This window comes from Vigna unguiculata, chromosome 8, assembly GCF_037176805.1.
Source record: "Vigna unguiculata cultivar grain cowpea cultivar isolate G323 ecotype 2 chromosome 8, ASM3717680v1, whole genome shotgun sequence".
In the NCBI taxonomy this organism is placed as follows: domain Eukaryota; kingdom Viridiplantae; phylum Streptophyta; class Magnoliopsida; order Fabales; family Fabaceae; genus Vigna; species Vigna unguiculata.
The window spans coordinates 22,525,486-22,544,724 of NC_140799.1; the positions used below are offsets into that span (position 1 = coordinate 22,525,486).

Here is a 19,239-nt window from a genome sequence, read left to right on the forward strand (position 1 = left end):
TTGATTTCCCTAAGTTGACTTGGTTGACTTAATTTTGGTTACCTTGTTGACCTTTGACTATGGTTGATTCATTGACCAAAATTATTTAAACTTAAGCCAACATGCTAATCCTTGTTTAAGTTGTTTTGTAGGTTAATTTTGTAGAGAAAAGCTTGATAGGTGGCGCATGGTGATTGGAGGGCATGGATGATGTGGAGGAGAGAGTAAAGCAAAAGCAAAAAAGCATAAAGCAAAAGTAGACATTGTACCTTTTGTCTCTTTTGCTCTTTATGCTCCTTTGCATGATTTGGAGACCACTTTTGTCTCGTCCTCCACCCTTTTGGCCGAGAATCAACATGGGAAGCAACATCACCATCTCATTTTGTGCCTAGCTTGAAGATGCTTCTAGAATTAGGGTTTCATTGCTTTTCTAGTTAGCCCTTTTCATCTTTTGTACTTTTCTTAGACTATCTATTTAAGGGGAGCTCTTCCACTTGTAAAAGGGTTGAATACTTTGAATCTAAACACTCTTGTTTTCAACCTCATTTCGTGAGTTATCCCTCCTCCCGAGGAGTGGAAGAACTATTGCCTTATCTTGCTATGCAAGTGGCGACACCATACACTCATCTCTAGAGCTTGGTTTGGCTTTGCCTACTCTATGAGTGGCGTGCTCCACTTCCATAACCACTACTATCTTCTCTTCCATTTTATTTGTTCTTCTTCTTTCATTGCATTTTCGTTTTTGGTTTTGCTCTTGTTTTTTTCGTTTCTAAGCACCTTAAACTATTTATTCTCCTATTGAACTCTTGTAAAGGAACATTCACATCTAGATAGATGGCTATCTTAATGTCCAGTGGGGATTTCCTTGAGTTTTCTTTAAACAACTCCTTACCATATTCATAATCTTAAAAGGAAACAAGATAATCCTTCATCATGAGTTGTCAATTTCATGCACCAAGTTAACTACCTAATGTTCTAAGGGTTAATTGAGGCCCAAGCAAGCCGAAATAGGACCTTAGTTCGGATAGTCAATTAAGAATAAGCTTGTAAACCGAAATTGCACATTTGTGGGACGCTGCCTGATTTAATCGATTAGGTTATTTACATAATCGATTAGATTGAGTTGTCACATATTGGCCAAAATACAAGGCCTAAAGGAAATATAAGCTTGGCCAAAATACAAGACCTAAAGGAAATACTTATTTACATTTTTACAAAGCTAAGGGAAGGAAAAAAAAGCTTAATACACTATCTTCCACAAAAAGAAGATGATTAGGGCATGACTTACCATGAAGCAATGTAGGACATTCCTAGAAGAGTGACTAAAAGCATTTAGAAGAGAGACATTTAACCCTTCTTTTTCCTTGTTTTCTATTTCCTTATGTTGACTTTTCCTAAGTTGACTTTTGTTGACTTGACTCTGGTCGACTTGTTGACCATAGTTGATTTGACTTAAGTTGACATGTTGACTATTTTTCTTGTTTGTTTTGTAGGTTAAACTTATGCTAATTCAGAGGAGCTTTGCACTACTTAGAGTGCAATAGAGCTTTGGCCTTGCAACCAAGCTCACATGTGCACAAAGGAGGAGAGGGAGGCCTTGTATACCTTCTAGAATGTGGTCCCAAACCACACATGTAACGTTCTAGCCGAAAATTACTTATTAAAAATAAATAAGAAATAAAATTTAATAAACATCATATATATTCTCGCAATTTCCCAAAAATGTGGGAAAATTAAGTCTTCAAATGTCGCATATGTGAAAAAAATAAAATTGCAATATTCATTTATTACAAAACCAAATCCTCGGTAATAAATAAAAAAATTACAAAAGGAAAATCCATGATGAAATTTAAGAAAATTGTCCCATAGTGATCCCCATTCCATCTCTCTATGCATCTGTATGCTCACCTGCATCAACATCTGCTCCCATGTAACGAGTTACATGATCATCGCCAAACACACACAGATAGGGTGAGCTCAGTTAAATAAATCAAACACATATCAAATAAATATAAATTACATCATCTCATAACATAACCCGGGTTAGTCTACTCTTTCCCTTTTTTCTTAGATCTCCATTTCCAATACTTGCATTAGACGTCTATTATTTCTATACCCTTTAGGTGAGATCAATGATCGATCTTCGCTGCACGAGTGTCTACTCGCCCCTCTGACTATAGGCCACCACCTGATATTCCACACGTGGGAATAACTTTGCCACAACATCTCACCGTGACACCAAGTGGAGCTCTCCAAAACAAACATAAGTTTGTAGTTGTTCCCAGGCTACCAAAGCTCTATCAGAATGCACTGAAGAGGGCAATCACCCGAAACCTCGCCGTACGAGCCATAACTCGCACACTCCACTAGACTTCCTAAACCACCAAGCTACAACCTAGAGTGATCACGTGTTACCCCAATACAAGATACACTCATAACTGGGTCCCTAGCCAAAGCCTCGCATCATGAACATCACCTAAAACTATGTAGAAACCTTTCCTCGCGCACAATCACTGAACCAAAACCGCCTGGCACGCATCTCACGCCGCTAGGCAAAATCTGGGTCTAGACCGCTTTGCGGGCATCTCACACCGCCAGGTGCCACGCGCCATCAGAGGTGCTGCTGCACCGTCACCACCTGGCAGGCCCAAGCCTACCACCAAGCGCCACGCACCATCCAGGTCATCTGCTGCACCACTTCTGCCTGGCGGAACCAACACTACCGCCAGGCGCCTCGCACATACAGGGCCCACTGCCACTATTTTAAGTTGATATCGCCTGGCGGCTCGCCCTCGCCGCTAGGCGCCATACTAGTAGCGCAATTGTTACTAATTATTGGCACATTGAACAGGTCCTACGGGACCTCAAATCACACATTTCACAAACTCACATCACATGTGCAATTATCCATTTATGCTAAAATAACTCAATCATAATGAACACATCTTAATCAAGTCAATAAGACAATTATTCTCATTTATACACACCATGTTTTCTTTTATATACTGAATTGAACTCTATCCTATTCCACTTAATATAATCCAAATATTATAACAATACAAATCAACAATTAAATATATCATGCCTTCCAGATTGTCAATAATATATATGTACTTTTGGAATACACTAGTATGGATGCATATAATCTTCATCACTTCAAGACATCACTCAGCATAATCCATTCGTGAGTATAAATCTGATAAGCATTTTTACACACTTTGCACCTATCATTTTCTCAGTTCTTAACATACAATTTAATTAACTATGAATCCCCTTCTACTTCACATTCCACATTACAACTCAACCTGTTAACCTTATCATGCTTACTAATTCGAGTCTATCACATACCACAACGCATTTAATTTCCCACTCAACCACTCCCGTCATGTGAACACACCCAGAACAATTTTCTGCTAGTCTGATGGGGCACCTAGCGGCATCCTCCGCGCCGCCAGGCGGTGCGTGAAGAAATTGGGTTCTGCTTAGGTTTGTTCGCACCAACCGTGACTTCCACACACCCCAATTATACTACCAGTTCCAATTAGCGTTTTTAATCTAAAGTATGAGTGGTGACATCACACGAGTCTATGTCAGTTTATTTCCATACTATTATCATACAAGCAATCCAATAATTCAACCTGACACAATGTTTCATTATTTCAACACCCCGTAAACCCCAACCCCATATGGAATCCCAATTCATACCAATTCCGCACAATATTCAATTCACCACAGTTTTTCTTCTTTCAATACATTTATACACACATACAAAATTAATTCTAACAACACAAATATCACAAAACTCCGCACGAACCAGAAAATAGACAAAACTAATGGCGTCGCCTGGCGGGCCACGGAAAGCCGCCGGCGGTTCAAGAAAAATCAAGAAAGTAGGCTTAACACGCATGTGTCACCTGGCAGCGCATGAGCTGCCGCTAGGCGGTTTCTGGAAAAAATCCAAAAACACGATAAATGAGGATAAATAGATTCTACACTTCCATTATGATTCAAAACATATATTCATGCGATAACAGAGTGAAAATAAACAGTAAGAACTCCCCTAACCTGGATTTCCTTTCCAAATTTGAGAATTCCTACACTTCCCACTCCTTAGCAATGAGCCTCTCCTTGCCTTCTCTCAATCTCCTTCCCAACTTGATACCAATCTCCCCCCACTCTCTATTTTTTCAGTACTATAGGTGTGTTTGTGCAGAAAGATTGCTCTGCCTTTCTAATTTCTCTCTTATTTCCTTTCCAAAACCTTAGTTTTAATGGCCATGAAGAGAAAAAACGAAAATTGCATTAATCTTGTGTTTAATGGTTAATCAATGATTGTTCAATGGTTTTCTACTCGTTCCAGCTGCCTTCTTAGACAGCTAGGGTTTCTCTACCCTTCCCATTCATGCCAACAATTGAATTTAGCAAAAAGAAATCATTTTGCTTAAGCCAAGGTTTGAACCCATCACCACACAATTGCAATTCAAGTGCACAACCAATTCAACCAAGTCATATTTCATGATAATATCATACATCAAATATTATATCCCTACTTGTCACACCAAGCATCTCTTAAAAAAAACTAACAATTAAATAACACACAATTGACACACATAGGACTCAAACCCAAGTCCTCTCATAAAAATCAAGTGCTCTCAACCATTTAAGCTAATACTTTCCACGTCATGAAGGTTAGCATTTAATCCCATAAAGGCTTCTCTTACCCACATTTATTAAATAATTATTTATTTAATTATTTAAATTTAGTGGGTCTTACAACACACATGAGAGAGAAGCTTGGTAGCCAAGCTAGGTCACCTTCCACACCAAAGTTTTCACCTTCGGACCTAGTTTCTAGAAGCTTTCTTTTTCTTTATTTAAAGACACCCCTATGCTTTGTTTGCTTTGCTAAAAGGCCCCTCACCATCACCTATTTAAGGGGCTCTCCTAGACTTGTAAACGGGTTGATTCTTTGGAGTTAATATACACAATATTCAACCATTTGGTGAGGTGTTCTCTCTTTAGAGTGTGATCTTCACGAGCCTTATCTTGAGCTAAGTCTCAAGTGGAGACATCACTCATTCATCTTTGGGTTGGTTGCCTTTGTGACCCACATAGTGGCGTGACATCACTTGAATCCCCTCCCCTTTCATGTCTTCCATCTTTTACTTCATCTTTTTATTATTTTTTATTCGATTTTTATGTTAACTTTGAGTTCTTATTTTTGTTTCTTTGAGTAATTGAATTCTTTTCTCCTCTAGAGCTCTTAGAACTGAACATTCACATCTAGATAACCTTAGTTATCTTAAGGTCTAGGGGAATCTTCTTAGAGCTTGCTTAATCACCACAACACCATATTTAGTAAACATTAAAATGGATTTGTATCAAAAGAGCTCTTTGAAGTCTTTCTTCTTCTTCCATTCTCCTAGCCATGGCTCATGTTGTAGCTCCCTGGATGGGTTTCCATCATACCCTCCCTCGTGAAGACGATTTGTCCTCAAATCGGAAATATATCTAAGAAACCATAAATGTGATTGTTTATTTCCTCCTAGATCAAAGATATACTTGCAATATCCATTGAAAGAAGATTGAATAAGTTTTTGTACCAAAGTAATAGTATATCTAAAGAAAAGAACAAGGAATTTTTGTATTTTTGAAATGATTTTCTTTAGATGTAATAAGGCCTAATTTAAAAAAATGTTTGTGTCCACTTTGAGTTAATTCTATCTTGTAATGCAACATTAACTCAAAGTGTGATTTTTGAAAATCTACAGAGGAGTTTAAAACAATGGGAGTGGAAATGGAGTTAAAAACTCTTCAAAAGTATATGTTCCAATTAAGAAATAAGAATCATTAATGAAATGGGAAGAGGTAAAAGATTTGAAAACTCCCTTTAAAATTTATGATTTAGTTATAATAGGGGAAGTGGGAGGTGTCTTTAATAGCACTTCCTCATTGAGTAGGATTTCTTCTCTCTCCTTTTCTCTTATCTCAACTTTCCATGTACACTTAGTAGGAGATCAAGAACAAGTTGATCTAGTAGTCTTAGAATTTGAGGGTTATGCCATGACATGGTGGCTTCAAATTTGTATGAATTCTAATGACCAAGAGCCACCTACAGCCTCTTAGATAGACATTAAAACTTTGATGCAACTAGGTTTGTACCCTCCTACTATAGGAGGGAGACTCTTTTGAAGCTCCAAAGGCTTCAACAAGGGACTTTGTATGTGAATGATTATGCTAAATTGTTGAAGTCTCTATTTCTCAAAGTAAGACTTCAATCTGAAAGTGAAAAGGAAAATGTAGCTAGGTTTTTAAGTGGTCTTAGGAGGTAAATACAAGATGCGATAGAATTATATGGGTACTATTGTCACTTAGCCATCAAAGTTGAAACTCAATTGGAAAAGAAAAATAGGCCAAAAGGAGTAGTTCATATACTTACTATTACACTAATACTTGTAAGGGAAAAGAAAGAAAACATGATAAAATGCCTTCCAAAAGCTCCCACGATCCACCTGCAAACTATCAACACCCAATTTCGTCTATGTAACAATGATAAAAATAATAATAGAAAAAATTAATTAAAGTTCAATTGAGAAAAATAAATAAATAACTAATAAAATAAAAAGGTAAAAAAATATGTTTTAGTTTGAGAAAGAATAAATATCTATGTTTATTTTATTTATTATTATTATTATTATTATTTTGTTATTTATTTATTTTATTTTTAATTTAATTTAATTTTTTTGTTCATTTATTTGTGCTTTTTTATTTTATTTTTATTTTTATTATTACTATTATTTTATTATTATATTATTTTTCTTTCTTTTTATTATAGTTCCATTTTGTTTTACGTCTCTTATTCTAGTTTAATAAAAAAAAGAAAAAAAACAAAAGAAAAGAAAAAAACAACAAAAAAAGTGAAGGAAAAAGAAAAAAGAGAGAGAGCTAGAGGTTAACGTAAGGTCCTTGTTATGAAGGAAAAAGAAAAAAGAGAGAGAGCTAGAGGTTAACGTAAGGTCCTTGTTATGAGCAGACTCATGCCTTTTTAGAGCAGACTCATGCCTTTTTAGAGCAGACTCATGCCTTTTTAGAGCAGACTCATGCCTTTTTAGAGCAGACTCATGCCTTTTTAGAGCAGACTCATGCCTTTTTAGAGCAGACTCATGCCTTTTTAGAGCAGACTCATGCCTTTTTAGAGCAGACTCATGCCTTTTTAGAGCAGACTCATGCCTTTTTAGAGCAGACTCATGCCTTTTTAGAGCAGACTCATGCCTTTTTAGAGCAGACTCATGCCTTTTTAGAGCAGACTCATGCCTTTTTAGAGCAGACTCATGCCTTTTTAGAGCAGACTCATGCCTTTTTAGAGCAGACTCATGCCTTTTTAGAGCAGACTCATGCACCTATGCCTTTTTAGAGCAGACCTATGCCTTTTTAGAGCAGACCTATGCCTTTTTAGAGCAGACCTATGCCTTTTTAGAGCAGACCTATGCCTTTTTAGAGCAGACCTATGCCTTTTTAGAGCAGACCTATGCCTTTTTACTATTGGCTAGTTGAAAGATGTTCAGATGTGCATAAGTTATGCCATCATTGTTTTTGTATTGGAGCAGGAAGCAACATCTGCTCTAAGCCTTATCTCACATCCCAAGATTGGAAGGGAAAGCAACATCTGCTCTAAGTCTTATCTCACATCCCAAGATTGGAAGGGGCAGAGGGAAAGAGAACAGAACAAAAAGAGAGAACTACATAATAGGAAAAAACTAAGATTGAGGGGACATAATAGGAACAGAACACACCCTTGACAAAAAATTGCATCCAGAAAGAGGATATAGTGAAAGAGATTTTACAACAAGGTAACAAGGTAACGACCTTTAGCTGCTTAACTTCTGTTGGCTTTGTCTAACAATGATGCTTCTGAACGTATGCGTTGAATTTATTTGAATTTATACACTCTCGCACATCATCATCCATTCATAACCTACACCTCCTCGCCAATTCTTTCGTCACAATTTTTCATTCTCAAACTCATTTGAATCAATATCATCATCTTCATCCAACACGCATGAAACCATCATCAATGCCACGCAATCCCCATTTCTCGTCTTCCTGCATTGAACCTGAACCACTTTCATTCTCGTCTTCATTACTCACCTGCATACCTACATTCACCTTCTCCAATCTTCTTCCAACTAAACCACCGAACGGAACCCCCATTCCAATACCAAACACCCGCATCTCCTAAAACCTAATCCCCTTCCATTCAGTGTAATCGGAAACAGAGAGGAAAGAAAAAAATTGTCGGCGGCGAGCTAAACGATTGAACAGAAATGTGCGGCAACCTTGATTCCAGCGTTGGCTCCACGCGAGGAAGAGAGAAATTGTGCCAAGGAAGTGGCCGCCAACGATGACTCTAGCTCTGACTGTTGCTGGCGATGGCAGCGACCCTGGGTGCTCGCGCGAATGTAGTTCGAGTCTGGGCTCTTGTCGTCAACGACGATTGGCGTCGCCGGCAAGCCTGCTGATGGTGGCGTGGTGGCGTGGTGGTGCGACGGCTGCGGACTTTGCAAGGGAGGAGCCGCATGTGAGAGGAAGAGAAATAAACCCTTTAGGGTTTCTGATTCTTTTAAAAAAATAAGAGGTTGGGTTTGGGTTGGTTGACCCATCTTTACTCCGCGCGTCCCCATCTTTAATATTTACATACACCCATTTTTTATCTCAGTGCACCCCTTTTTTTCTTTATCTCGCACCCCTGTTTTAATTTTACATTACAAGTACTCCCTGATGTTTACTAACCTCGCACTCCTGCCGCACTTGTTTCATGTTATACTTTGCGCACTACCATAATTGAGAATATCACACCCCTGTTTCAATTTTATGTTGCGAGTACCCCTGATGTTTACTAACCTCGCACCCCTACCACACTTGTTTCATGTTTTACTTCGTGCACCACCATAATTGATAACCTTGCACCCCTATTTATGTTGGTCTTATTTTGGGTCTGATTATGTTTACTAATTGCACCCCAAATTTTCAGAATTTACAGCCTTCTTGTATTTTTACTCTATTTTAAGATTTTTACTTATTACACCCCACTGTGTTTTATGCCTACACCCTTCATGCATTTATTTTATTTTTTATTTTTTATTTTTTACCTTCATTTTATTTTTTTCCCATCTCTTGTACACATGTTTTTTTCCTCTAAAAAAATATATTTGAAAATTATAAAAAATTACAAAAATAGAAAAATCTAAAATCTAAAGAAAAAATGTTCTCTTTCACTTTATTGTGTCTATCCGGTCGCCCCCAGCGTGTGACACTCATTTTCAAAAATACAAAAAATAATCTTTTTTTTCTTTTTCTCTTTTAGTGTTTTCTGACCGCTCACGTTGTGTGACACATTTATTTTCAAATAGTTCAAAAACATAAAAAATATATAAAATTTTCAAAATATAAAAATATCAACAATTCCAGCCAAAAGTCTTTTTTAAGAACTACGTGATCCTTGATTCTCCCTTGTGAGATACGTAGGAGCGAGGTCAATCCTTGTCAGGTTCACTTCCAAAAAATTAAATCATTTTCCAAATAGTTTTCCAAATATATTTTTAAAGAACTACGTAAACCTTGATTTCTCATTTTAAATGAGAATACATAGGACCAAGGTCAATTCTTGTCGGGCCAAAAAAAACATTTTTGTTTCTTTTTAGCATTATTGTCTTATTATTTTTGGGGAAAATTAATATTTTCAAAACCACATCAACTTTGCATTTTTAATTAAAGGTACCACCCTCGGGCGAGCGTTGTAGGGTGCTAACATCTTCCCTACACGTAACCGACTCCCGGATCCAAAAATCTGGTTTTTCGCAGACTTTCTTTATTTATGGTTTTCCATAGTTTTCCAAAAATAATTGTGGTGACGACTCCAAATCTCTTATTAAACTCGTTTTCTTTTATGGTTCGTCGTCCCATCGCGATTCTGATTGCGCGACAAACATAAATTCGCTTACAACTCAACCAAATGGTCTGTTACAATCGCAACAAGTTCACTCCACCTGCTAATCAAACTTTCGTACTTGGGGGGCTTTTGTATCTATCTAGCTCAACAAATATACTAAAGAGCATGGCCTAATAGGACACATTCAACATTATTGGCATAAAGTAGCTAAATAATTTTAATAGATATTTGTTGGTGAAATTACCGTATATTAGCAGAATATATAGTAAAATCTCAATAGTTTATTTACATCATAAATATAGTTTTATATCATATATCAACATAATATATGGTTAAATAAAATATTATTGTTATTATCATGTTGATTTATCATAAATATAGCAAGTTTTTATTATTTTTTTATTTTATCATAGATTTCATAGCGCATAGAAACCCTATAAATATACATGATATTTCCAAGGAGTACAATCATTTTCTTATATTCACTCATATTCTCATATAGATCCTAAAGCTCTCTTACTTATTTGAGTGTCGTATAGTTTTTTGTAGGTGGATCTTTCCTTTTGGACAACAAGGGATTCAATTGCAGCTATCAGGAGCATACAAGCCATAACTTGAATCTTGTCACCTATCCAAAGGTCCACACTCTAGATCCCGGTAAAAATAGTTTTGTATCATGAATCATGAGACTCATAAACATTTAAAAAAGCGTAACATACAAGACATTCAAACATGTAAAGATGTAATTAATAATAGCAACCACATTAAAAAAGACTAGTTGTATATTGGGTAAATTAAATTAGTATTATAATGGTTGGATTTAGCTAGTTTATATGACCCAACTCCTTTGTTAAATGGAAAAAGAAATATGTATGGGTTGATAAATAGTTTAGCCAAAGAGAATAGAAAGAAAGATGATATAAAAATAATATAGATGATAAAAAATTATATTCATAAAAATGTGTATCATTAAAAATAATATAGATGATAAAAATATCTCATAAATAATAGTAAATTTTAAGCATTAAAGTTTACGAATTTCCTAATATTCAGTTATAACAAAAAAAAATCAATAAAGAACAACAAGCAAAATATCCCTAATGTGTATCATGTGTAGGGATGACAATGGGTCGGATCGGGCACGGGTAGTGCCTACACGCTACCCGACCCACAACATAAAATCTAAACTATTACCCGTCCCATTGGATATCCATTTAAAAAATACCTATGGAGTTTTAAAACCTATAAGTATCCATGGATACTCGTAGATATTTAAAAATAATAATTTATAGATTTTTAAAATGAAATTTAAATCAAATTTAAAAAAACATAAAATAGAATGTAAATTAAATATAATATAATTTTAATTACATTTAACCTAATAAAATATAAATTAAATTTTAACTTTAATTTTTTATGGGTAATGGATACGGGCGGGCATGAGTACTGGATATCCCCACCTGACCTATTTATAAGCCGATATTATATGTTACTCATTACTCGTGGATATTGTTTGAAGTATTCACTTACTATTGAGGTGGCAAATGAGGATAGCTTGACTCGTTTTGGCAAATGGGCTAAGTCAAGCTCATCCATGGCTGAGAAACGGGTAAGGAATCAAAACTCATGCTACCACATGATGGACTGGCGAGCTAGCCGCCACTTTTTGTTTTTAATTTTTTTTAACTTTTTTATTTTTTTAATCTCTTTTTTAATTTTATTTGTAAAATTTATTTATATACATACTTATAAATAAATATTTAAAGAATATTTAATCATATAAATATTTTCTAAGTCTTTAACTAATCAATTAATATTTTCAATTGGATAAATTAAAATAATTATTATATTTACATGTTAAATTACTCTATTATAACATTGAAACTTAATTTGTAAGTAATAATGATTTAAATTATAATAGCATTGCATATTTATATCTTTATAACAATATAATATAAAAAATTTAATATTTTTAATTATTTTTAATTTTAAAAATAATAAAATAAAATAAAAATGGGGTAGCAGGCTAGGGGCCAAAGGCAAGCTGGCCGCCTTTGGCCTAACAATTTGGCGAGTTAAGTGGGTCAGACCAAAATGGACTGATAAGTTGAAAACTCCAACCCGACTCATGCCATTTGGGTGGGCTGGCTTTGCCACCCATACTTACTATCCATAATTGATAAAATCGCTAATACTTCCATATATGAGTATTTTTGTCATTTTGAATTGTGTGAGCGATAAGAGTCGTTGATACTTGGAGATATGAGTATTTTTTTTCTTTGAATTTTGTGAGCATTTACGCTTGTGAGGTACAAAAGCTAACCCTAACAAAAAACACATTGATTCCCAGATTGCCCCATAGTAAATATTAAAAACAATTTTTCTCTCTCCTATTTAATGCAACAACCCCACTTTAATGCACCAACACCCCTAATTTGACTTAATTGTGGGCGTTGCAAGTGTGAGATCTGCAAGTCCCCTATTTATGCACATCTGGCCAAGCTTTTTCCTTCTCTCCAGATCCGGCCAAGGACATGATTTTCTTTTTTTTTTCTCCACATCTGCAACGTAGCAACACTTCTTCTCCACATAAATTAAGTTTATTGCATATCCACATTAGAAAATAGGAACTAAAACTTCGTTTCGATGGTTTCTTGATTTCTATAGTGAGTTTTTTTTTACGAAGTGTCAAGTAAAATGGATGTTGACATCCAGTATAGCAGTTTGTGTTACGGTTTTCGAAATTCGTAAACCCATTTTTTATAATTATTTTGTATTATGGATGTCGACATTGGGTATAGTGCTTTGTGTTGTGGATGTCGACATTTGGAAGCTATATTTTTTTTAAAATGTTTTTGTGTTGCGGATGTTGACATCCAATATATGGGTTGTGCTACGGGTGTGGACATCCACTGACCTTTTTTTTTTGAATTTTTTGTTTTGCGGATGTCGACATTCGATATACTGGTTTATAATGCGTAAGTCGACATCTAATAATGCTTTTGTTTTGTAATTTTTTGTTTGTTGTGGATGTCGACATCTGCTATAGTGGTTTGCATTGTGGATTTCAACATTCGGTAATTCTTTTATGTCCTATACTTACGGATTTTGACATCCGATATTTGTCGGTTGTTGGTCTTTTCTATTTTTTTTCTCTTTGTTGCTCGTGTGGACATCTCATCTGGTTTATTATATTGCTTGACATCAAGTTTATTCAAATTTGTTTTTTAATTTGTAGTTATGTGTTCAAGCTCACCAGCGACACAATAAAACGTTTCAAAAAAAAACGCTGTTAGAAATGTTGCGGATAGAGGTTGGAGTGTTTTTTCAAAACGTGAAAGCTTTGAAGGTGCAGGGTTTCACTTAAAAATTATCTGAGGATAGTAAATATTTTAATTACCTCACCTACTTTATTTGGTAGGGCCATAAATGTAATAAATGCAGAGATTTGGGGTTACAAAAGAATTTATTGGAGGTTGATAAGTTTCTAGAATGCGTAAAATTTCCATATAAATATGACACTTATCATGCTTTAATTAATCATATTTTATAAGTAAACAACCTATTTTAGCTTATAATTACAGAATGAGGTATTAAAAAGAAGAAAAAAAAAGAAATTGATGAATTTTTGATGATTTTGCAGCAATTTCTTGATGAAGGATTGACCCCAACCAAGGATGGGGGCACATGCTTAAGAAGACTAAGCATGTTTAGAAAGGAAGTTTACTAATCCTTCATCACTTTCATTTGTGTTTGTTATTTTTGACTCCCTAAGTTGACTTAGTTGAATCAACCTTAGTTGACTTGTTGACCTTTGACTAGGTTTGACTTGTTGACTAGAGTTGGCTTGAGTTAAGCCAACATGCTAATCTATGTTTATTTGCTTTGTAGGTTAATTAGGAGTAAGAAAGTAATGCTACGTGGTGCATGGTGATGGGGGAGCATAAATGATGTGGAAGAGATAAAGCAAAGGCATAAAACATAAAGTAAAAGGCATAAAGCAAGTGTACCTATGTACCTTTGGTCTCGTTTTTTTTAGCACACTTTGGCCTCTTTTGGAGACATATGAGACACCTTCTTGGTCTCCTTTAGTGCTAGAACGAAATTAGCCTTGCACACACCATAATTATCTTTTTTGTCTCTCATTTTGTAAACTTATTTGACCTAGTTTCTAAAAGCTAGGGTTAGGTTTTTGTAGAGACATCCTTAGGTATCTTTTATTTGCTTAGAGGTCCCTAAACTCTTCTAGCTTTGTAATGGCGTGCTTCTCGCATTTTTTACTATTCCTTTCATTTCCATTTTATGCTTTCTTCTTCCTTTAATTGTTATCGATTTTCTATGATTTATGTGCATTCCATTTCCTTTTTGTTTCGAATCAATCCATCATCTTCTTCTCTTGAGCTTTGTGAAAGGAACATTCACATCTAGATAGCATGCTATTTTAATGTCCAATGGGAATCTTCAGTAGACTTTCTTAAGCAACTATCACAATATTCATAATCTTAAAAGGAACAAACTTAATCCTATATCAGAAGTATACAACAAGCTGAATGCACCCCTAGTTTTTACATGTACCCCTTCTTCAAAAATGGGCTACACAATCAACTTTCACTATTATACCCCCTATATTACTAACTTTCACCCTTCCTACCACTCTCAAGAACTGTCTAACCAAAACACATCATGTCATCAACCCTCACTCAAACATCTGAACCAATCACATCATGACATGCCATCATCTTCAACCTTCTCTGAACTCAGAAACACTCGACATAATCAGTAGAGTTGTCAAAATGGGTTAGAACCCGCGAGCCAACCCGGCTCACTACAGGTTCGGGCCGGGTTGGGTTGAAATATTTTTATAAATTTCAATACGGGTTGATTTTTGACCCGCTCACTTAGAACCCGGCTCACTCGGGTTGAACCCGTGGTGAATCGGGTTGGCTCACCAACCCACAAATAAAGGGTCACACAAGTATTTTTTGTTAGGTTGAGTCTTCATTCTAATCATTGAGTGGAAGCTCCACAATGTAGTAGTAGGACATAATAAGGTTTGTGAGGCACGAGGGAGGTGCTCTTAGCATAAATCTTACGTGTACATGCTGTTGGAATTGCATTGTAATATTCTATGAGTACCTGAACTCCTTTGTGTCCAAGTTTGATGTAATCAATTCTTATTCTATTCGCTTCTACTTCTTAGGTATTTATCTTTGCTTTTATTCAGTTTTTTGTGGTTTGATTTATGCTTAATGATGACTTAATCACTCATCTATTTAACTAGTTTGGATTTTGAGTTGAGAAACCAATCTCAAACTGTGGTCCAATCAAATCATCATACATGTACTGGATGCTTTATGGCATACCAGAGTTGATGCTGGAGGAGAAAGTCTTGCACATTAAAGCAATGACTCATTCTACCAGGAGTTGAGAGATCACACTAGTGTTTGGAGTCCTTAGGTTCTAGTGTATCCGAGATGATCCTATATCTACATAGAAAGAGTACTCCCTGGACATTGAATGATTCACAAAGTAAGTAAACAAGATGATAGTGGTGTAGTAGAAGATGAGATGAAATCAATTCATAGCCCCTACTCCACTCAATTCATAGCCCCTACTCCACTCATTCTCTATCAACCAAAAACTCAAAAATCAATCTACCAATATACTTGCTAAATCCTTGTGGATACGATACTTGTTAATATTACTACGTACCAGTACACTTGTTGGGAAATGGTTGTTGAAAAATAGTCATCAAAGTTTTTGTCACCGGTGCTAGGGATTTAGTTCATGTATTTTGTAGATCTAACCATTCTTTCTGTAAATAGGAATATATTTGGTAAATATTGGGTCTGTATTGTTGTAAAGTTTCATTTTTTTCATTTTGTAAAGTCTTGTTTTTCATTTTTTGTTTTGCTTTCACAAAGATCTTAAGCAAGAGGTAAGTTCCAAAGATACATATCTCCTTTTCTTATTTGAAATCTTGTGTTTTAGGCTACTAGAAAGAGATCTCGTAGAGAAGTCATCAATCCTCTAAAAAGTTGCATAACAATTTTGGGTTTCTACTTTGTGGTTGAGCACCACCTATGCAGCTGAGCGGAAAATATGCAGCGATTGTGAATTCTTGTTATATATGATCCCCACTTATTTGAAACGTTTCAAACTTAAAAAAAAAAAAAGAATTTCTTTTATTTTGTTTCACTCCGCAGATAATGTGATCTTTGAACAAATTAAAAGCAAAAGTAAGAAAAAGGCTAAGAAAGATTAAAAGAAAGCTCTTATTAAACAAGTGAGATGACTGATCAAACAGATAAAGGAGATGGTAGAATCATCATTTGGGATTTTTGAGGTGGACCCTATGCTTTAAGGATATTGTCCCATGCACCTGAAATTTAAAAATGTTGCAAGATCTGTCATTCCACCTGCTACAAGAGGAGTAGAAGCTAAACATGCATTTCTTAACCTTATTCTTCACATCTATTTCAGGAAAAGATCATGAGGATCCTTGAAACATTCAATGAACGTTGCGCGCAATGACGGGAACTAGAATAAAGGGCTTTGAATCCTTAACTAGTACTTAAAACACACAACTAGCCAATATTGAAGTTGGCTAAACAAGTCAAGGATTTGAATCAAAATGACAAATCGCCAATACTGAAATTGGCCAATCCATTTGCCAGTGCTGAAGCTGGCTAATCAAGTTCTTTTTAATTATTGCACATTTAAATTTATGTCTTTAATTTTAGTTTTATTTTATTTTTTTATGTTTTGCTTTTATTTATCGCATAAGTATAAAAATAAACATTTTGGGCAGTTGATATCTTTTGAGAAACACACATAAAATTCTTCTTGAGCTTTAGTTGAAACAAGAATTGGGAGAAAAACCTTTTTGAACTTTAAAAGACTTAAGGAGTTGCAAAATTAGGAAAAATAGTAAGTCCAGTGCTTAAAGTTTCAAGATGCATTGCAAATTGAGTTCACAGTTTGACAAAAAGAGAGAATCCACCTAGTAAGAGGAGGGAGCAAAACACCAAAGGTGAGTTGAGTGAGACATCTTTGTTAAGTAATTTCACTTGTTTTGTGTTAAGTTTTGATTTCTTTTAAGCATAAGAAGCAATGAAAGGATCAAAACATGTTCTTTGTTGAATACTTTTAGCCTAGAGCCAGAATAGCTAACCAACATAAACTGAATTGTCCTTTTTGAACCTTAGCTTTGCATACACGCACCTTAAGCCTGAAATTGTGAAAATCATACCTTCCTTACTGATGAGGGAGATAGAACAATGTGTGTGTTATAAAAAGCAAATTAGGAGTTGTAATGGAACAAAAAAAAAAAAGAAAGAAAGAAAGTTCCAAGTGTTATCAGGAAGAGTTTGAAAACAAATTAATGCAACTCTGAGTGAAAAAGTTGATGCACCTTGATGCGAGAAATGAAAAATGCCAAACAAGGTTGGAAAAGAAAGAAAGAAACTCATGTCATGTGCATACTACTAAAATTCCCTTATCAGTGAGTTTTGTTTATCTTGAAAAACCATACTTTCTTGATAGCCCAACCACATTACAACCCTTTAAAGACCTTAGTGATCCATGATAATTGTGTGTTCATAGTGATTGGAAATAAAAACACAAAACTAAGTGGAAGCTTACAAGGTTGCCTAAAGTGAAACACTCAACTGGGGAGGAAAATCTCTTGCACTTGAATGGAAATTTTGATGAGAGAAATTGTGTTCAAAACTATGTAATCATTTTTGCCCTTGTATTTTGATAGTTTGAATGGACTCCCTTTATTACGGTGAGCAATGCCTTGATATTTGATATCAGTTTTTGGGCAAACTAATGCAAAAATTATTTTGATCCATTTTGTACAAACTGATTATGTTTTGCTTTGTTTGGAGACAAACAAAGAGCTAAAGTGGGGTGTTGTGATAAGTGTTTAGAATGTGTAAAGTTTTCATATAAACATGACACTTATCGTGCTTTAATTGATCATATTTTGTGAGTAAACAACCCACTTTAGCTTATAATTATAAAATGAGGTACTAAAGAGAAGAAAAATAAAAAATTGATGATTTTTTTATGATTTTGCATCAATTTCTATAAATAAAGACCATGAGTCTTCATTCTAAGCATTGAGTGGAGGCTCCACAATGTAGTAGTAGGACAGAATAGGGTCTGTGAGGCATGAGGGAGGTGTTCTTAGTGTAAATCTTATGTGTACATGTTGTTGGAATTACATTGTAATATTCTATGAGTACCTGAACTCCCTCGTGTCCAGGTTTGATGTAATCAATTCTTATTCTATTCACTTCTAGTTCTTAGGTATTTATCTTTGCTTTCATTCAATTGTTTGTGGTTTGATTTATGCTTAATGATGACTTAATCACTCATTTATTTAACTGATTTAGATTTTGAGTTGAGAAACCGATCTCAAATTATGGTCCAATCAAATCATCATACATGTATTGGATGCTTCATGGCATACCAGAGTGGATGTTGGAGGAGAGAGTCTTGCACATTAAAGCAAGGACTCATTCTACCAAGAGTTGAGAGATCACACTAGGGTTTGGAGTCCTTAGGTTCTAGTGTATCAGAGATGATCCTTGATCTACATAGAAAGAGTACTCTCAAGACATTGAATGATTTACAAAGTAAGTGAACAAGATGGTAGTGGTGTAGTAGAAGAAGATGAGATGAAATCAATTCATAGCTCCTACTTCGCTCAATCTATCTAATAACTACTATTTTTATTTACTTGCATTCTCTATCAACCAGAATCCAAAACTCAAACTACCAATATACTTGTTAAATCCCTGTGAATATGACACTTGTTAATACTACTACGTACCAGTACACTTGCTGCGAAATGGTTGTTGAAAAATAGTCATTAGAGGTGTAGGGAGAAGCCCCCACAAAAAAGGACGGACGAGTGTTGGACTTTTGGGTTGGGTTGGGTCAATTTCTTAATAAAATATGGACCAAGTCAATTTAGGGGGCTTCTCCCTACACCCAAATGGTTTCTACTGTACCCCAAAATGTTAGAATTTATTACCATTATGACCTTACCTAACTTGGTTGGTGTGGGTAATTAAAAAAAGTTACCGCGCTCCTCATTTTTAATGGAAATGTTACACCTCCAAACTTCTTCTTCAGTTATGAATAGTTCACACCTCCAAGAATTTCTTCTGTTCTGTTCTCCATAAAAACACCTCCAAATTTGCTTCGTTATGTTTTGTCCTCTGCACACTTTTTCTCTCAAATGGTCTTGTTATTCGAACCTCTCTAGCTGTGGTCCCTGTTCCAACCACTCAGCCTGT

General features: G+C 35.3%; 2 long non-coding RNA genes across 3 annotated transcripts; one reads left to right on the plus strand and one right to left on the minus strand.

Annotated features, from left to right (window-relative positions):
- Positions 1–1,690: 1,690 nt before the first annotated feature.
- On the minus strand, positions 1,691–8,625 carry LOC114193058 (uncharacterized). Its single transcript, XR_003606214.2, has 3 exons — positions 7,846–8,625; positions 6,419–6,491; positions 1,691–1,899 (listed from the first exon to the last, which is right to left on the minus strand). It is a non-coding gene; the product is annotated as an uncharacterized LOC114193058 (long non-coding RNA).
- On the plus strand, positions 7,645–14,270 carry LOC114193057 (uncharacterized). Of its 2 annotated transcripts, none has more exons than XR_003606211.2 (3): positions 7,645–7,837; positions 10,468–10,585; positions 13,572–14,270. It is a non-coding gene; the product is annotated as an uncharacterized LOC114193057 (long non-coding RNA). The 2 variants fall into 2 exon arrangements; XR_003606212.2 differs by having other exon boundaries at positions 10,468–10,566.
- Positions 14,271–19,239: the final 4,969 nt, after the last annotated feature.